We start from the raw sequence: 17,889 nt of genomic DNA, 5'->3' as shown, positions 1-17,889 counted from the left end.
AATTCATGCTCTTACTTTCCCCTTCACCCCCTATATCCCCCCCAATCATACCCTTTGCTCATTTCCACTGGTTTTAACGTGCGTCGTTGATCAAGACCTATTTCCAAATTGTTGATAGTTGCATTGGTGTGGTAGTTTTGAGTCTACGTCCCCAGTCATGTCCACCTCAAACCATGTGTTTAAGCAGTGGCTTTTCTTCTGTGTTTCTACTCCTGCAGTTCTTCCTCTGAATGTGGGTAGTGTTCTTTTCCATAAATCCCTCAAAATTGTCCTGGGTCATTGCATTGCTGCTAATACAGAAGTCCATTACATTCTATTTTACCACAGTGTGTCAGTCTCTGTGTACAATGTTCTTCTGGCTCTGCTCCTTTCATTCTGCATCAATTCTGGGAGGTCTTTCCAGTTCACATGGAATTCCTCCAGTTCATTATTCCTTTGAACACAATAGTATTCCATCACCAGCATATACCACAGTTTGTTCAGCCATTCCGCAATTGAAGGACATACCCTCCTTTTCCAGTTTTTTGCCACACAAAAAGCGCAGCTATAAATATTTTTGTACAAGTCTGTTTATCTATGATCTCTTTGGGGTACAAACCCAATGATGGTATGGCTGGATCAAAGGGCAGGTATTCTTTTATAGCCCTTTGAGCATAGTTCCAAATTGCCAGCCAGAATGGTTGGATCAGTTCACAACTCCACCAGCAATGCATTAATGTCACAATATTGCCACATCCCCTCTAACATTCATTACTCGCCCCTTATATCATTTTAGCCAATCTCCTAGGTGTGAGGTGATACCTCAGAGTTGTTTTGATTTGCATTTCTCTAATTATTAGATATTTAAAACACTTTCTCATGTGCTTATTGATACTTTTGATTTCTTTATCAGAAAATTAGCTATTCATGTCCTTTGCCCATTTATCAATTGGGGAATGGCTTGATTTTTTATACATTTACTTTAACTCCTTGTATATTTGAGTAATTAGACCCCTGTCCAAGTTTTTCTTTATAAAGATTTTTTCCCAGTTTGTCGTTTCCCTTCTGATTTTGGCTGCATTGTTTTTATTTGTACAGAAGCTTTTTAATTTAATGTAATCAAAATCATTTATTTTACATTTTGTAATTTTCTCTAACACTTGTTAGGTTTTAAAATCTTTCCTTTCCCAGAGATCTGACAAGTATACTATTCTGTGTTCACTTAACTTATTTACAGTTTCCCTCTTTATATTCAAATCATTCACACATTCTGAATTTATCTTGGTGTAGGGTATGAGATGTTAATCTAAAGCTAACCTCTCCCATATTGTTTTCCACTTTACCCAACAGTTTTTGTCAAATAGTAAATTATTGTCCCAAAAGTTGGGCTCTTTGGGTTTATCATACACTGTCTTGCTGATGTCACTTACCCCAAGTCTATTCCATTGATACTCCCTTCTCTCTCTTAGCCAATACCATACAGGTTTGATGATTGCTGCTTTATAGTATAGTTTAATATCTGGTACTGCTAGGCCTCCTTCCTTCACATTTTTTTCATTATTTCCGTTGATGTTCTTGATTTTTTGTTATTCCAAATGAACTTTGTTATAGTTTTTCCTAATTCAGTAAAAACGTTTTTTGGTAGTTTGATAGGTATGGCGCAAATAGGTAAATTAATTTGGGTAGAATAGTCATTTTATTATGTTAGCTCATCCTACCCATGAGCAATCAATATTTTCCCCATTGTTTAGATATAGTTTTAATTGTTTGGAAAGTGTTTTGTAGTTGCTTTCATATAATTTCTGTGTTTGTTTTGGTAGATAGATTCCTAAGTATTTTATATTGTCTAGGGTGATTTTAAATGGTGTTCCTCTTTCTACCTCTTGCTGCTGTGATGTGTTGGAAATATATAGAAATGCTGATGATTTATGTGCATTTATTTTGTATCTTGCAAGTCTGCTAAAGATGTTGATTATTTCTACAAGCTTCTTATTTGATTCTCTAGGATTTTTAAGTAGACCATCATATCATCTGCAAAGAGTGATAGCTTAGTCTCTTCATTGCCTATTTTGATACCTTCAAATTCTTTTTCTTCTCTAATTGCTACTGCTAGTGTTTCGAGTACAATGTTGAATAATAGAGGTGATAATGGGCATCCTTGTTTCACTCCTGATCTTATTGGGAAGACTTCTAATTTATCCCCATTGCATATGACGCTTGTTGATGGTTTTAGGTATATACTGTTTATTATTTTTAGGAAAGGTCCTTCTATTCCTATACTTTCCAATGTTTTCAATAGGAATGGATGCTATATTTTGTCAAAGGCTTTTTCAGTAACTATTAAGATAATCATGTGATTTTTATTTGTTAGATTGTTGCTATGGTCAATTATGTGGATGGTTTTCCTAATGTTGAAACATCCTTGCATTCCTGGTATAAATCCACCTGATCATGATGGATAATCCTCATGATCACTTGCTGGAGTATCTTTGCTAGTATTTTATTTAAGATTTTTGCATCTGTGTTCATTAGGAAGATTTGTTTGTAGTTTTCTTTCTCTGTTTTGGATCTACCTGACTTTGGAATCAGTACCATATTTGTGTCATAAAAGGAATTTGGTAGGACTCCTTCTTTGTTCATCATATCAAATAATGGGTATAGTATTGGGATTAGTTGCTCTTTGAATGTCTGATAGAATTCACTTGTGAATCCATCAGGCCCTGGCAATTTTTTCTTAGGGAGTTCTTTGATGGCTTGTTCAATTTCTTTTTCTGATATGGGATTATTTAGGTATTCTATTTCTTCTGCTGTTAATCAAGGCAAATTATATTTTTGTAAATATTCATCCATATCACCTAGATTACTATATTTATTGCCTTATAATTGGGCAAAATAGTTTTTAATTATTGCCTTAATTTCCCCTTCATTAGAGGTGAGGTCTCCCTTTTCATCTTTGATACTGTGAATTTGGTTTTCTTCTTTCTTTTTTTATTATTTTGACCAGTAAGTTGTCTATTTTATCTGTTTTTTGCAAAATACCAGCTTCCAGTCTTATTAATTAATTCAATAGTTCTTTTATTTTTGATTTTATTAATTTCTCTCTTGATTTTTAGTATTTCTAATTTAGTTTTCATCTGGGGATTTTTAATTTGCTCACTTTCTAGTTTTTTAAGTTTCATGCCCAATTCATTAGTATCTGCCCTCCATAATTTTTTAATATATGCACTCAATGATATAAATTTCCCCCTGAGTAGTGCCTTAGCTGCATCCCACAGAATTTGGTAAGATGTCTCATGATTGTCATCCTCTTCAATGAAATTGTTCATTGTTTCTATGATTTCTTTTTTGACTAAGTGGTTTTGGAGAATCATATTGTTTAATTTCCAATTAGTTTTTGATTTGCCAGTCCAGGTGCCCTTACTAATTATTATTTTTATTGCATTATGATCTGAGAAGGTTACATTTACTATTTCTGCTCTTTTGCATTTGTTTGTAATGTTTCTTCTGCCCTATTACATGGTCAATCTCTGTGAATGTACCCTGAGTAGCTGAAAAGAAGGTGTATTCCTTTTTGTCCCTATTTATTTTTCTCCACATATCAATTAAATCTAATTTTCTAGGACTTCATTCACCTCTCTTATCTCTTTTTTATTTATTTTTTGGTTTAATTTATCTATATCTGAAAGAGGAATATTGAGATCTCTCACTAGTATGGTTTTACTATCTATTTTCTTCTTGAGCTCTGCCAGTTGCTCCTTTACGAATCTGGACGCTATGCCATTTGGTGCATACCTATTGAGTACTGTTATTTCCTCATTGTCTATACTGACTTTTATCAGGATATAATTACCTTCCCTATCTCTTTTAATCATATCTGTTTTTACTTTGGCTTTGTCAGAAATCATGATCTCCACTACTGCCTTCTTTTTCTCATTTGCAGCACAAAAGATTTTGCTACAGCCCTTGACCATAAAGCTGTGTATGTCCTCCCGGCTAATATGTATTTCTTATAGAAAATATATGGTAGGATTTTGGTTTCTAATCCACTCTGCTATTTGCTTCTGTTTTATGGTTGAGTTCATCCCATTCACATTCAGAGTTAGAATTAACAGTTCTGTTTTTGCCAATACTTTGGTATCCTCTCCTAGTTCTACCTCTTCTTCTTACACTATTTCCTTTTCAACCAGTGGTTTGCTTTAAGCCAGTCCCCCTTGATTTACTTCCCTTTCTACCCCCTCCCTTATTATTCCCCTCATTTTATTTTTAAGGCCTAATGAATTCCCTCCCCCTTCTTCTCCCCTCTCTCTTTTGACCTCCCCCTTCTCTGCACCACTTGGTTTGTCCCTTCTGTCTTCTCAGTAGGGTTAGATAGAGTTTTATATCCCAACGGATATAGCTACTCTTCCCTCTCAGGGTTAATTCCACTGATTTTGAGGTTTAAATATTACTTCTTAATGCTCTCTTCCTCTCCTTCTTATAATAGTATTCATCCCCTCCCCTTCCCATGCCCTCTTTGTGTGTAATAGAATATCCTGTTTTTCTTATTCATTCAAGTTTCTCTTGGTGTCCTCTACTATTCACCCCCCTCTTCCCCACCCCTGATATCTTCTTAGACCATTTAGTACTCAATCCTTACCCTGTGAATAATTCTTCTAATTAGTATAATAGTGAACACTATAATAAGGAATAGAGTTCACTACAGAGAATTACACATAACATTTTTCCACATGGGAATACAACTCATATTGAAGCCCTTAGAGAGGAGGCAAATTTAAAAAATAAGCATTTTCTTTCTTTCCCCTCTGTTTCTTATTTACCTTTTCATGTTTCTCTTGATTTTTGTGGTTGGATATGGAACTTTCCATTTAGTCCTGGTCTTTTCTGTGCAAATACTTGGAAATCTTCTATCTTGTTGAATGCCCATACTTTCCCCTGGATGTATATAGTCAGTTTTGATGGGTAAGTGATCTGTGGTTGTAGACCCAGTTCTCTTGCCTTTCTGAATATCATATTGCAAGCCTTGCAGTCTTTTAGTGTGGAGGCTGCCAGATCCTGTGTGATCCGGATTGGTGCTCCTTGATATCTGAATTGTCTCTTTCTGGCTTCTTGTAAAAGTTTTTCTTTTACTTGGAAGCTCTTGAATTTGGCTATTATATTCCTGGGGGTTTTCTTTTCAGGGTTCAGTGTAGAGGGTGATCTATGGATCCTTTCAATGTCTATATTGCCCTCTTGTTATAGAACTTCACGGCAGTTTTGCTGAGTAATTTCTTTTAGTATGGAGTCCAAATTTCTATTAATTTCTGCTTTTTCAGGGAGACCAATGATTCTCAAATCGTTTCTTCTAAACCTTTTTTCTTGATCTGTCAATTTCTCATTGAGATATTTCATGTTTCCTTCTATTTTATTAGTCTTTTGACTTTGTTTTATTTGTTCTTGTTGTCTTGAGAGATCATTAGCTTCTAATTGCTCAATTCTAGCCTTTAGAGACTGGTTTTCCTTTTCAATCTGGTCATTTCTGGTCTTCAATTTACTTGCCTCACTTATCAATTGCGAAATTCTGCCTTTTAAACTGTTATTTTCTTGCCAGATCTCTTCCATCTTTTTCATCATCTCAGATTTGAACTCTTCAATATCTTGTGACCAGTTTTCATCATTTTGGGAAGGTTTGGATATGATTATTTGTTTGTTCTCCTCTGCTGTTTGCTCTGTTGTCTGGATTTTCTCTGTGTAAAAATTGTGGATTGTTAAAGATTTCTTCTTGTTGATCTTTCTCTTTTGAGGTTCTTATGGATGGCTTGCCATTGTGAGGCACGTGCCCTCTCAGATTTATCGTCACTCCCAGGGTCGGTCTGCACTCTTTAGGCTCCTGAGGACTCAGGTCTAGTTGTTCTCAGGGTCAAGCCTCCTGGTGGTCCCCTTACTTGTTCCTCTGCCTGAAGCTCCTTTAACAGTCTCAGGGCTCTGCTTCCACAGTCATGTACCCCTTTGTACTGGGTCCCCATCCCTGCACTCAAGGTCTGTGTTCAAAGTCCACATGTTCTTTAGTCTCTTGGGATCTTAAGTCTTGTTGCTCTCAGGAGCAGGCCCTGGTGATTTCAGGTAGCTGCCAAGGACTTAATTGGTGCCCCAAACTTGCTCTAACTCTTTGGAGCTGGCTTTGGCCCTGTAGGTGGTGTGGGGGTTAGGGGTTTGCTTAGCTCACATTTTAGTGAGAGCTGATTCACCTCTTTATAGCATGGAAATGCCCTGATTCCACGTACCTTCAATGCTGCGCCTTGTTGCGTGGTCCCTTCATTCATCTCGATTTGTTTTTATGTCTTCTTGAGGAGTCCTATATGTGTTTGTTTAGGAGAGGTTAAGCAGCTGCTTTTTACTTTGCCACCATCTCAACCCGGAACTCCTGCAGTTTTCTTGACAAAGATACTAGAGTAGTTTACCATTTCTTTTTCCATCTTATTTTACAGATGAGGAAACTGAAGAAAATAGCGTTTAGTGACTGGTTCAGGGTCATGCAGTTAGTGTCTGTGTCTAGATTTTAACTAAGTAAGATGATTCTTCCTGACTCCAGGCCCAACATTCTATCCATTCCACCAACTAGCTGCTCCAATATAAATATATAAATATGCACAGTTTTGCTATAGTGATTAGATACACATACCCATGTATACACACACACATGCACACCCCCACACACACAAACACACAAAGTAATTAAATATAAGGTCATTTGGAAGAGAAGATACTAGTAGCTGGAAGATGAAAATCTTCATGCAGATCAGATTTGAAATCTGTCTTAAAGACAGAAAACAACTTTGTGAAGTAGAGATATGAAAATAGGCATGTGGGATGGACAGTGAAAAGACCCAATGTGTAAGGAAAAGAGAAAGGAATATCATTCAAGAAGTAGTATTCGGTGAAGCTGGAAAGATGACTTGAGGGCAAGTTGTATATGGCTTTAAAAATTAAATGGAGGAATTCTTATGTATTGCATACAGTCTCTGAACTTAATCTCCAAGCCATCTTTCCAAATAGCAGATAAGATCCCTAGAGAAAGGCTAGTCTTCCCCCCTCAGAGTTCTAGGAATAACAGTGAAGGATTAGAGTTCCACAATACTTTTATTCATGGTCCTCCATCATCATCACTGACCATAGTTTACCCTCATTATTAATTAAACCAATTGTCATTTTTACAAAGGGATACGGACTGAGAAGAGAAACAAAAGCCACTTTACTCACGCCAAACCCAGGACCTCCATCAAACCTAGGCACAACCTTTCCTCTCTATACCTAGTTGGTCCCTGGTAGAGTGGATTCAAACTTAAAAGTGGTTGCTAGAGACCATTTCCTACATGAAGTTCTTCTCTGGCCGGGGTATAACCAATGAATGAGTAGCTGCTTCCTCACTCATCTTCTGGATCAGTCAATCCAGTCCTGGGCTAGGTCAAACATATTTTTGTACCTCAAAGCTGGCTCTTCATTGGGTTTTACTATTGGGCAACTGTACAGCTTACTGTAAACTCTAGCTACTGTAGTTCTCGATGGTTTTCTAAATTTTTTAAGTATCTCCAGTAGTCATACATCTAATATCACTGATTTTTGAGGTGAAGGGAATAAGTATACAAGTACAAAGAGAAGTTAGAACAAAGAGACAAAAATGGGAGATGAAATACCATGTGTTTTTCTATATTATGTTATTGGGGTCAGCAACCTTTTTGGCTGTGAGAGCCATAAACGCCACATTTTTTAAAATGTAATTTCGTGAGACCTGTACAGTATGCACTGCTGTAACAGTGCGTGCTCCTGTAACAGCACCTGAAAAAAAATTGACTTTATGGCTCCTGCAGAAAGAGCCATATCTGGCCCTCAAAAGAGCCTGATGTGGCTTGAGAGCCATACATTGCCAACCCCAGCTATGTTAGCTAGGTAGACCGGTGGATAAAAGATTGGGCTTGGAGTTAAACCTGAGTTCAAAATTGTACTAAGACATTCACTCTCTGTTTTAACCAGGGTCAATCACTTTAATCTCTGTTTGACTCAGTTTCTTCAATTGTAAAATGGGGATAATAATAGCACCTATACCACAGGGTTGTTGCAAGGATCAAATGAGATAAAATGTTTAGAGTTTTTAGCATAATGCCTGGAATATTATAGGTGATAAATAAATGTTAACTGTAATTATTATCATTTTTATTTTTGCTATTATTATAAACAAGACAAAGACAAAAAGGTAGTGTAATATGTTCACAACCATCTAGTGGTCTTGGTGGGACAATTATGCAGCTGATAGCAGAAAGCAATGATTTAACAGAAAGCAGTGAGGAAGAACCACTATCAAAGTTCTTCTCTTACAACAAAGAAAGAGCTCAGAAGCCAATTAAAGGGCTTTTCATCACTAAGGCAATAGGAACTAGCCATAGGGTATAACTCTCATTCTCCGAATTGGCAATGTAAAGAGTCACTTCTTTGTCATTCTTTTTTCAAGAAGCAATCAGAGCACATTGCACATGGCATAAGAACTGAGTCTTCATTGGTCAGCCTCGTTTAGATATATTATACCCTAGAAGCAATAGGAAGACACTAGTGTTAATTGAATAGAAGAGTCACATGGTCATATTTAAGGTTAAAGAAAATTAGTTTTATTTTATATGTAGAATCAATTGGAATAGTTGGAGAAGAGACAGGGAGACTAACTAGAAGACTATTTCAATAATTTAGGAAAAGTGATAAGTGCTGACCTAATATGGTAGTTTTAAGATGCAAGAGGCATTGTGAAATTAGAAATAGCAAGATTTAGCAACTAATAGAAAATGTGAGGTGATGGAATGTTAGGAGTCAGGAATGATGCTAAGGTTACAGAGAGAGACTGAAAGGCTGGTGGTAACTTCACAAAAATAAAGAAGCTAAGAAGACAAGATTTTGAAGTTCTCTTTTGGTTATGTTAAACAGATGACTCTGGGAGATCTATATGGAAATATGCCATAGGCAATTGAAGATACAAGACTGAAGCTCAGAGGAGAGATTTGCTTCCAGGGGCTCCCTGTATAAAACCTTCTTCACATAACTACAAAAATAATATTTCTAATGCACAGGTTTGACCATATTACTTCTGTTATCCTATATTTTAATTAAGTTCGTTTATTTATTTATTTATTTTATTTAGAAGATTTTTCCATTGTTACGTGATTCATGTTCTTTCCCTCCCCTACTCTCACCCCTTTCCTGTAGCCAATGAGCAATTCCTTTGGGTTTTACATGTGTCTTTGTTCAAGAACTATTTCCATATTACTAATGTTTACACTAGAGAAAATATTTTATTATCTTATTTTTTAAAGTCATTATCCTGTTTTAAAAAATCTCTATGAATTCCCTATTATAGAATATAAACTCCTCAATCTTAGACACCTCAACTCCAAACTATATTTCTTTTGTGACTTTCTTTTGAATTACTCCCTTTCACAAACTCAACATCCCAGATGGAAAGAACTACCATTATTTCTTCATCTATATCTCTGACCTTTTTTTAAAGACTCTGCTCAATCACCACTTCTTCCATGAAACTTCATTGTGTGCTCCATGTAAAAGTATTTTCTTCCCCTTCAAATTTTCCTTGAGCATTTTATCTCTCTCCTTTGACTCTACCATCTTACTCTTGGGTTATATTTAACTATTTATATACCATCCTCCTTCTCACAAGATCATTGAGAATGAGAATTTTATATATATAAATTTTTTTGCATTTAGCCCTTAGCACTAACTCCTTATGTTTTACCCCTACTCCAATGAAGAGGTTCAGAAATCAATTTTCTAATAGTTAAATGGATCTGCGTTATCAAATAAGTGCATGTTCCTCCACAGAGGAAGGTAACATTTTTGCTTGTCCCTTTCTCACAAATCTAATTATGTCCTGAAAATTCAACACAGGGACATTGAACCAATGTTCCAGGAGGTTTCTTTAAATTATCTTGACATTTTGATGATACCAGTGGAGTACATGGACCATTTACTAGTTATCCAGATTGCTAATAGTCAGAAGCTATTTTTTTTTGTCTTTGTATTTCCAGTGCCTGACATATAACTGGTGTCTAATAAATGTGTATTGACTGATTAATCAACTTTGAGCTTTTGATGATACATTTCCCTGATGTTATCCTTTGTATCATTTCTCCCGTATAATTTCTTTTTCTAATGCATTGCAGCCTGCTTACACTAAGGTGTACTTATCCATTTTCCCTTGGGTGCTGCATATCCTAAGATCTTTAGAGACTATAATATTCTATGTCATATAGTCTAATAATATCACTGATAAAATGTTAATATAAGAAAATAGGACTTTTTGAAAAGGAAGTCTAGGGTCATAGAAAGAAATTTCAACGGCAATCCAGTCACTTTCCTCCTCCTTTCCAGGCTTAAACATGGTAGGAATTTAATAAAGGTTCATAGACAAGAGTTAAATACAGTTGTAGAAACTATACTAAGATGACTACCATGCAGTGAAACAAGAAATAATATGGATATTTTGGAAAAAGAATTATGAAGGAAATTTTGAGAGTTTGTAAATAAAATGATGCATTAATTCCATTTTTTAATTTCAAAGGTAAGGTTAGACTTAATTAAAGGGAAACAGCAAATAGCAAGAAAAAATGATGGCTGTATTTTGAAAAATTAAAAATTTAAAGGTATTTCCTTCTATTTATTGAAAGGCAATATAAAGGCATTCATCATGAAGTAGACAGTTTGACAATATAGTATGCTTATTTAGCTATTCTGTTGGCATGGTAATTACATGCAAATTTTCTTAGGAATCTATATCTTTCATCCCTTAGTTCCTGATATCCTGTTCTGGCTCTTACTTATCTGAGAGTAAAAATTGAAATCTTGCCACTTTCTCCAGGAACTACTACTACAAAAAACACAGTGAAAGAGCAAAAACAAATGAAGGAATCCATCACACTTTTATCTATCTAAAATCATGATAACCTGTAACCCCAGGAACAAAGGATAATGATAGTTCACACATATTTCATACCTGAAGATTACAAATCACTTTAAATACATTATTTTTTATCAACTCTTACAACAATCTTATGAGTCAAGTAACACGAATAAAATTATTCCAATTATATAGATAAGGAAACTGAGTAAGTTAGAAAGATTTTCAAACCATATAAGAGAAAACCTTCTGACAACTGGAGATAATCAAATGGGTAATAGGATATCCCTGAAGGGAGGACGTTTCATAATAGCTATCTTCAAGCAGAAGCTTATTGACCTCTTTCCAGGAGTATTATGTAATTATGATTATTCAGTTACAGGTAGGATTATTTCCTCAGTGGTCCTTTTAAGCTCTAAAATTCTGGGAGGTCTTGAGGGTAATAGTGTTTTTCCCTAAGTCATATAGCTTGTGAGTGGCAGATATTCAAACCCAGGTTTTCTGACTCATTCTATTCCCCTATACCACAACATCCCTTGCAATCCAGGAAACCAAGTCTAACACTGCATTAGGTCTTTAGCAGCCTAGCCTTGAAGTCCAGCAGTTACTTTGATATGTACACACAGAAATACTGTCCTACTACTCTAGCCAGTTCATAAACAAAAAAGGTAAAATAATTGGATGAGCTTCAGAGACAGAAAATACTGTGCAAGGGTGTAACAAGCTAAAAGAGAAGAAAAATATGAAATGAATTCGAATGGAATAAAAAAAGTTCATAAAAGATCTCCAATTCCCCTTGAAGTGCCCTTCTCTGCAATTGAAATCAACCAAGAAATAACCCTAGTTGTGCTCACATTCTAAATTTAGGCCCTCCTAAAGAGAAAGATATTTTTAAATTTCAAAAGAATTGTTTTCCCACATACTAATGTATTATTTCTAGTGTCAACCCCCAAAATCAGGTAACTGTAAAGAAAATTTTGTCCTCTTGTTTTTGTTTTTGTTTCTTCTATTGAGTTTAAAAACCTCTCATTTGAAAAAAAATACTGTTAAAATTCAACTCAAAATGCAGCGTGGGATAAATAACAGCAAGAAAGAAAAAAATTATCAGCCTCTACATAGGACAATTGCTCCAACAGGGAAATAATGAATGAATATAACAGAAGAATGAGACATTGTCTGAGATTTAAAGTTGAATAAAAACACCAAGAACCTCATTCATTTATTGTCAAGTAGTCCTTATTGAGTACTTTGTATACTCAATGCTTTTGGAAGTGAAACCAACTTTTCTTTCAAACTCATTTTCTGAAACTCTCTTTCTAGGGTTTTCTCTATATATATGTACAAATGTATTTTGTATAAATTATTACAAAAGTAAAGCAAGTCATATTATGGTGGTGCTACCTGATGCTAGTTCAGGTTCTGCTCCTCTGCATATTGGACCAGGTAACTTTTGAAAAGAATTAGAACTAGGTTAGAAGTGACCAGGGTTTTTCCCAGGATACAAGTTCAGAGGCAACAAAATGTAACACATGCACTCCTTCCCCTTTCAATCAACTAACTGTCTTAATTACTTTTTGTATCATTTCCATATCATGAATTATTTGGCTGAGATGAGGGTCCATTTTGCATTGCTTGTCCTAGGCACAATTTTCACAGCTTGTGCCAAGCATAAGAATGAATTTACTTGCCCTGGAGAAGGATAGAACTGATCATTCTGGCTCTGATATCCCTTGCATCTCCAAGAGTCTTTGATTCCAAGATACAAAATTGCTATACTTTGTATAAAAAGAGAGAAAAACTAACAGCAATATGGTATTAAATATCTTAAGCTGGTTTTGCCCCCTACCCCATTTTTAGGGAATATCATTTGCAAATTGTTTCACTCATATATTCCTCACTTACACCTTATAGACAATAATACAAGATGGCTAGATAAAGTATGAATTAGAGTCAATGGTCACAGAATAAGATGAAGCAAGTAGATCTTTTTATTTACTGAATTCTGAATATTAGCTTTTATTTGTGTCATTTTCTTAAGCAACCAACTGAGCTAGCTGGTCACTCGTGCTATTCTGTTAGAAGGTAGCTACCACAAAGGATCTACTAAATATTAAGTAAAGTCTTCTTCTCAATAAGAAAAGAAAAAGACTTCTTGAACAGGAAAACATTACCATTTATTTACTAAAGTCAAAATTACAGAATAGCTAGTACTCTCTTTAAGGTCAACAACCATGTAACATTTTTGTCTTCTTCGATTTTGCTGTTAGATGAAACTTCAGCTGTTTAACAGGTAATAAAATGTTAAAAGGTTAATAGGTACCCACAAAGAGTCCACTGATGGTATTTATCAGGGAGAAAAGGTAGGAAAAAACATTTTGGAAAATACATCAATGATTCAAGTGGACTTCAGTAAACAGTTAGGAAATGAATAAAAAGTTCACAGTATAATTTTTAAAATACTGGATGTTAGAAATTCAGACAGTTAAAGTCAACATTCTACTGATTGTTTTTTTTCTTTATAAAAAAGAAAGTATGTTATTGAACAGGGAAATGCTGTAAGCTTCTTCCCATTTAAATGAAACATCAAGCATTTTTAAGCACCTATGTATCAGGTATTGTACTAAGTCCTGTGGATACAAAAAAAAGGCAAAAGACAGTCTCTCCAATTAAAAGGCGTTCCATTTAATACAAACTAATCAAATATATGCAAAGTAAGCTACATAAAGGATAAATAGGAGTTACTTAACAGAAAAAAGGCACTGGAATTAAAAATAGTTGGGGAAAGCTTCCAGTAAAACACAGGATAGCCAGAGAAAATGTCAAACTGAGATATGGAATATCTTGTTTGTGAAACAGCCAGGTGGCCAGTACCAATCAATCAATCAATCAACCCAGAATTCTGGGTGAGGCTTGTCCCTGTATCCTGCAGGAATTCCATCCTGCCATTTTCTATATTACAGCCTACTAAGTGCCATGCACTGTGCCAAGAGTTGGGAAAACAAAATAGAAGCAAAAGTCAGACTGTCCAATCTAACAGAGAAGACAGCATGCAAACAAATATATATAAAATAAGCTATGCATAGGATAAATAAGAGATAAATGAGAGAAGGCATTGAAGTTAAAAAGAAGTTAGGGAAGGCTTTCAGAAAAGGATTAGGTTTTAACAGAAACATAAAGGAAGTTAAGAAGGCTTTGGTGCAACTGAGGAGAGACTACAGTACAACCAGAGAAAATTCATGGAGCTGAACAATGAGTGTCTTGCTCATAGAACAGCTAGGAAAAGGTGTCACCAGATTGAAGACTATGAATTGAAGACTAAGTTGTAAGTATACCAGAAAAGTAGGAGGGAATTAGATTATAGAGGGCTTTGAAAGTCAAAAGGCATTTTGTACTTTATTTTGGAGGCAATAGGAAGACACTGGAGTTTAGTGAGTAGGGAGGAGACTTAATGAGACCTGAACATTAGGAAAATCGCTGTTGGATAAATTAAGTATGAATTGGAGAGGGAAGAGACTTGAGGAAATCAGACATATCAACAGCCTATTACAATAGTTTAGGCAAGAAATGACAAGGGTCTACACTAGAGAGGTGGCAGTGTTAGAGGAGAGACAGTGGTCTATATACAAGAGATATTGCAACGATGAAATAGGTGCTAACAGTAGATTGAATATCAGGGTGAGAGATAATGAGCAGTCAAGGATTATATATAGATTGTGAACCAAAGGGACTAGGAGGATCATGTTTTGCTCTATAGTAATAGGGAAAGTAGGAGGTAGGAAGGATTTAAAGGGAAAGCTGAGGTTCATTTTGGATATATTAAATTTAAGATGCCTATTGGATGTACAGTTTGAGATGCCTGAAAAGCAGTTGGAAACTTGAAATAGAGAATTTAGAGGAGGACGGGCAAATTCAAGAATTACCAACTTAAGGATACTAATTAAATCCATGGGAGCTGGTGAAATCACCATGTTAAGAAGTATGAAATAATTTTGCATTTAAGTATGAAAGAAACAAATTGTAGAATTCAAAATAACTACTATTTATTGTTGTTTCTTATAATTACATTGTGTTTGTAGAGTGAACTATAAAGTCAGAGTATTAGAAAGAAAAGATGAAATGAAAAAGTGTTAAGAACTAACAATTATTAATTTGAAGAAATTTTCCTAGAAAATGTCAAAATAAATTAGATGATTTCACCTCTTGAGGAAAACAAACTTGTACTATGTTAGCAGCTTCTAAGAAATAAAGATTTAAAATTTACTAATACTCTTGAGGTAAAAGGAAGATAAGAAAAGAATAATTCAATGAAATCAGCATTTATTTAAAACACCTAGTCTGTTCCAGATACTATGGATACAAGTCAACTTATAATGGCTCTTTTTTTTTATACTTAGGACACAAAAAAGTAAAAAGGATTTAAATAATTCCTACTCTCAGAGGATTTACTTTTTAATGGAGGAGACATATATATATAAATATATGCACACCTTGGACAATATAAAATACTTGGGAATCTATCTATCAAAACAAACATAGCAATTATATGAAAACAACTACAAAACACTTTCCAAACAAATAAAACTGGATCTAAACAATTGGAAAGCCATTGATTGCTCATGGATAGGATGAGCTAACATAATAAAAATAACCATTCTACCCAAATTAATTTATCTATTTAGCTCCATACCTATCAAATTACCAAAAAACTTCTTTCCTGAATTAGGAAAAACTATAAAAAATTTCATTTGGAATAACAAAAGATCAAGAATATCAATGGAATTAATGAAGAAAAATGTGAAGGAAGGGGGCCTAGCAGTACCAGATATTAAACTATACTATAAAGCAGCAGTCATCAAAACAATATGGTACTGGCTAAGAGACAGAAGGGAAGATCAGTGGAATAGACTTGGGGTTAATGACATCAGCAAGACAGTGTATGATAAACCCAAAGAGCCCAACTTTGGGGACATGAATCCACTATTTGACAAAAATTGTTGGGAAATTTGGAAAACAATATGGGAGAGATTAGGTCTAGATCAACATCTCACACCCTACACCAAGATAAATTCAGAATGGGGGAACAACTTGAATATAAAGAGGGAAACTATAAATAAGTTAAGTGAACACAAAATAGTATACTTGTCAGATCTCTGGGAAAGGAAAGATTTTAAAACCAAGCAAGAGTTAGAGAAAATTACAAAATGTAAATTAAATGGTTTTGATTATATTAAGCTAAAAAGCTTTTGTACAAACAAAAACAATGTAGTCAAAATCAGAAGGGAAACTCTTGAATTTTGCAATTATATTTCTGGGTGTTTTCTTTTCTTGATCAAATGCCGCAGGTGTTCTATGAATCCTTTCAATGTCTATATTGCCTTCTTGTTGTAGGACTTCAGGGCAATTTTGCTGAATTATTTCTGTTAGTATGGAGTCCAGGTTTCCATTAATTTCTGGTTTTTCTGGAAGACCAATTATTCTCAAATTGTCTCTTCTAGACCGGTTTTCTTGGTCTGTCACTCTCTCATTGAGATATTTCATGTTTCCTTCTATTTTTTCAGTCTTTTGACTTTGTTTTATTTGTTCTTGTTGTCTTGAGAGACTATTAGCTTCTACTTGCTCAATTCTAGCCTTTAGGGATTTATTTTCAGCTATAATCTTTTGGTTTTCAGCCATAATGTTCTGGTTTTCGGCCATAATCTTCTGGTTTTCGGCCATAATCTTCTGGTATTCCTTTTCAATCTGGTCATTTCCGGTGTTCAATTTGCTTATCAGTTCATTTGGTTTCTGAGCCTCACTTTCCAATTGCAAGATTCTAACTTTTAAACAGTTATTTTCTTGCCAGATCTCTTCCATTTCCCTCAAAATCTCAGTTTTGAACTCTTCCATAGCTTGTGAGGAGTTTTCCTTATTTGAGCAGGGTCCGGATGCTTGTTTGTTCTCCTCCTCTGTTTGCTCAGTTGTCTGGATTTTCTCTGTGTAAAAGTTGTCGAGTGTTAAAGACTTCTTTTTCTTGTTGTTATTCTTTCTCTTCTGAGCTTCCTGAGACTTGGTAGCCATCATTAGCCCAGCAGCTTCTCAGGTTTATCCTCACGCTCAGTGTCTGTCCACGGTCTATTGGCTCCTGAGGTCTGAGTTCTGGTTTTTTCCAAGGTCAAGCCCCCTGGTGGACCACCTTGATTGATCCTCTGCCTGAGGTACCTTTACAAGTCTCAGGGCACTGCTTCCACAGTCGTATACCCATCCACGCTGGTTCCCCACTCAGGGTTTCAGAGCTTTAGTTCCTGGCTGTGTCTGCCTCCACCCACGCCTCCTCTGGTGCCTGCGCTCTCAGCCCTCTCTCTGCGCCCTGCGTCCACTCTCTGCTCCCGCGCTCAGATTTTGCGTGGGTTTTTTGGCTTATTGGGGTCCTAAATCTTGCTGCTCTCAGGAACAGGCCCCAGAGCTGCCAATGACTCGATGGGTGCCCCAAACTTGCTCTATTTCTTTTTAGCTGGCTTCGGCGCTATAGATGTTGTGTGTGGAGGGATTGAGGGTGGGGTGGTTGCTCAGCCCGAGATTTAGTGAGAGCTGTTTCACCCTTTTATAGCATGGAAATGCCTCGATTCCACGTACCTTCCACACTGTGCCCTGTTGTGGGGTTCCTCCGTTCGTCTGGACTTGTTTTTATGTCCCCTTGAGGAGTTGTGTGTGTTTAGGTCAGGAGAGGTTAAGAGCTGCTTCTTACTCTGCCGCCATCTAATTATATGGCAATAAATATAACAATTTAGGAGATATGGACGAATATTTACAAAAATATAAACTGCCAAGATTAACAGCAGAAGAAATACAATACCTAAATAATCCCATATCAGAAAAAGAAATTGAACAAGCCATCAAAGAACTCCCTAAGAAAAAATCACCAGGGCCTGATGGATTCACAAGTGAATTCTATCAGACATTCAAAGAGCAACTAATCCCAATACTATACAAATTATTTGATA

Source organism: Gracilinanus agilis, chromosome 4 (assembly GCF_016433145.1).
Source record: "Gracilinanus agilis isolate LMUSP501 chromosome 4, AgileGrace, whole genome shotgun sequence".
Lineage (NCBI taxonomy): Eukaryota > Metazoa > Chordata > Mammalia > Didelphimorphia > Didelphidae > Gracilinanus > Gracilinanus agilis.
This window is presented reverse-complemented; position numbering follows the sequence as displayed.